This window comes from Cebus imitator, unplaced genomic scaffold, assembly GCF_001604975.1.
Source record: "Cebus imitator isolate Cc_AM_T3 unplaced genomic scaffold, Cebus_imitator-1.0 Scaffold23, whole genome shotgun sequence".
Lineage (NCBI taxonomy): Eukaryota > Metazoa > Chordata > Mammalia > Primates > Cebidae > Cebus > Cebus imitator.
The window spans coordinates 4,463,736-4,466,870 of record NW_016107338.1 but is presented as its reverse complement, the minus strand read 5'-3'; positions in this window follow the sequence as shown (position 1 = coordinate 4,466,870).

Genomic DNA, 3,135 nt, shown 5'->3' with positions numbered 1-3,135 from the left:
ATCCTCCCAACCAGTTCTGGGCATGGCTATCTGGATATTGTGCAGTCACCACAGTGGCAGCATGCTCTGCATTGACGCATTCTCTTTCTTCTCTCCAAGCATGCTTATCTTGCACTCTCAAACTTAGCAAACTACCAGTGGCTCAGCCACCTAATCCTGACCCTAATTTTCTCCTAACTCCTACACCTATGTAGGAGACCATGTTGTGTTGATTTGACCTCTGACATAACTCTCATACTGGCCTCTTCCACTGCAGTCCTTTCCACTTCTAAATTCAGAAGCCACCATCTGTTGTTGGTACATAGTATTCCCTAACTTGCTCTCAGCACTCCCTGACTCTGGTCTAACACTCTCTCAACTGGTGGCTCCAGAGTTGTGGCTCGAACACAGCATTGATTATTTTATTCACCTACCTTAAAGCCTGCATGCAGGAACAAACCCAAACTCCTTGCCAAAACACTTACCATTTTCCCCTAATCACCAAAGAAATGAAAATCAAAACCATCATGAGATATCATGTCACCCCAATTAAAATGGATTTCATAAAAAAGACAAGGAATAACAGACGCCGGCAAGGACATGGAGAAAGGGGAACCCTCATACACTCTTGGTGGAAATGTAAATTAGTACAGTCTCTATGGAAAACAGTATGGAGGTTCCACAAAAAGCTAAAAATAGAACTACCATAGGATCCAGCAATGTCACTACTGGGAATATATGCAAAAGAAAGGAAATCAATATATTGAAGAGCTATCTGGACTCCCACGATTATTGCAGCAGTACTCACAATAGCCAAAATATGGAATCAATAAGTGTTCATCAATAGATGAATGGATAAAGAAGATATGTATTGTCAGTCACCATAAATCTGGGCCTAGAGTAGATATTTACCTAAATTCTCTGATGAAACTGTATTAGAATTAAATCCTTCAAGTAAATTACAAGTATTTGAAGCCAAAAAAAAAAAAAAGAAAATGTGTATTATTGATCCATGAAAATGAACAGGACATGAGATCTTACAGTTGCAGCGACATGGATGAAACTGGAGGTTGTTATGTGAAATGACATAAGCCAGGCATAGAAAGACAAATATCATGTTTTCACTCGTATCTGGGAGCTAAAAAAGTGGATCTCATGAAGATGGAGTGTAGAATGATGGTTACCAGAACCCAAGAAATGTAGAGAAAGGGGAGGGATGAAGAGAGGTTAATTGATGTGTACAAAAATACAGTTAGATAGAAGAAATAAGGTCTGGTGTGAACACTAGCTATTTAAAAATAACTAGAAGAAAATAATTCAAATGTTCCCTGCATAAAGATAAATGTTTAAGATAATAAATATCCCAGTTACCCTGATTTGAAAATTAAACATTATATACATGAATCAAAATATCACATGTCCCCAAATATGCACACCTATTATGTATCAGTTAAAAAATAAAAATAAGACCATATCACCTAACCCCTGACAAAAACAATGAGCTCCAAGCCAGACTGCCAGGGACCAAATCTCAGCTCCCTGACTTATTAACTAAGGGACCTTAAGGTCATGTAAGTCTTTGCCTCCATTTTCCCATCTGTAAATATAAATAGTGATTTCACATCTACGATGCCTTGGCTGCCATTACTAATCCTCCAGTCTCACTTCTCACCAATCCTCTGCAAGTAGCCTATGCTCCGTCCCTGAAACCACCAAGTTCTGTCATGACTCCACCTAGGTACTTGCTGGCCCATTTTCCTGGAATGCCTACCTTCCCCCTTGTAAGCCTGGAGAACTCTAATTTAAAGCTTATATATTACTTTCTCTGTGAAACCTTCCTTGATTTCTCCTATTCTGGTAAATCTCTATCATACCACTCACAACAAAATCTTATTCTTTAGTCTCTACCCAACCTCTACCTTAATTACCTGACAGGAAGGAACCATGACTTATTCTTCTTTGTTTTTTCAGCATTTTGCACAAAACCATATACATAGTAGATTCATGGTAGCCAATAGCATGAATAACTTAAAAGTAGGGAACTGGACCTCAGAAAGATAAACTGATTAGCTAACTCTTCTCAATACTTCTCCTGTCTTCCACATTATAACAATACCGCAGCTAGAAAGAATGATAGGACATAAAAATGCATTGAACTATATAACTAGAACCCAGAGCTGTCAAGGAACCCAAGATCTTTCCACTACACCTGATGAAACTGACAGAGAGTTTCTAATTCAAGATAGCACATTGTCTTGCAAGACCACATTAAAATGGCAGTATACAAATCTAAAAGTCCAACACCATGATGAAAGTGGGAGTAGCCAGCAAAGGACGATAGATTTCAATGAATTTCTGAAAAATAGAAACAATACTTAAGAAGCTGACAAAAGATGAAATGAGGTAGAGGATGCTTCAGGCTGTAAGACTGATGAGTGGAGGTAGAGGCAGCTACAGGGGAAGACCTCAGCCCTGAACAGCCTGAGAAAGACTCCCAACTCAGAAATGCCAGGTGCTAGCATAAGAAGTGGGATGAAGGGCTGAAAACAGAGAGATCAATGAACGTTTATATGTAGAGCAGTCATCTCCAACTCATCTCCTACTTCCACCATGTACAGAATTCCAAGCAGGCTGGTGTACTCTAATAACGGCCTCCCCCACTCCCCGTCCGCCACCACCACCACCACTAAAAACAAAGCACAAGCTTCTTCTCTTTGGGAGTGGTAAAACTGGGAAAAGCTATAGCAGTCAGTGTAGGACATTTGCAGTTTTCCTGCTAAGATTCCACTTCCTGCCCACTGTCCTTACAGGAACATCTACCTATTGACAAGCTCTGCTTCCACACAGAGATTCACAATCACCTTTTCCTATTGCCTCATTCTCAAATATAACCAAACAACTAAGACCTCATTATATACTTGAAGGAAGCCTATACTGTGAAATAAAAAGACCAGTGCAAACAACCAGAAAAGGTAATTCAAAGGCAGAAGAAAAGGAGATCTCTACGGTACTCAAAGAGATTTGAGACAATGTCACACAAAATAATAACAAAAGGAACAATCTAAGAAGAGAGAAAAAATCATCAGAATGATTGGAAAACAATGTTTGGAAAATTTTCTATCAAGAAGAACAAAAGGAAATCTTAATTTTAAAATA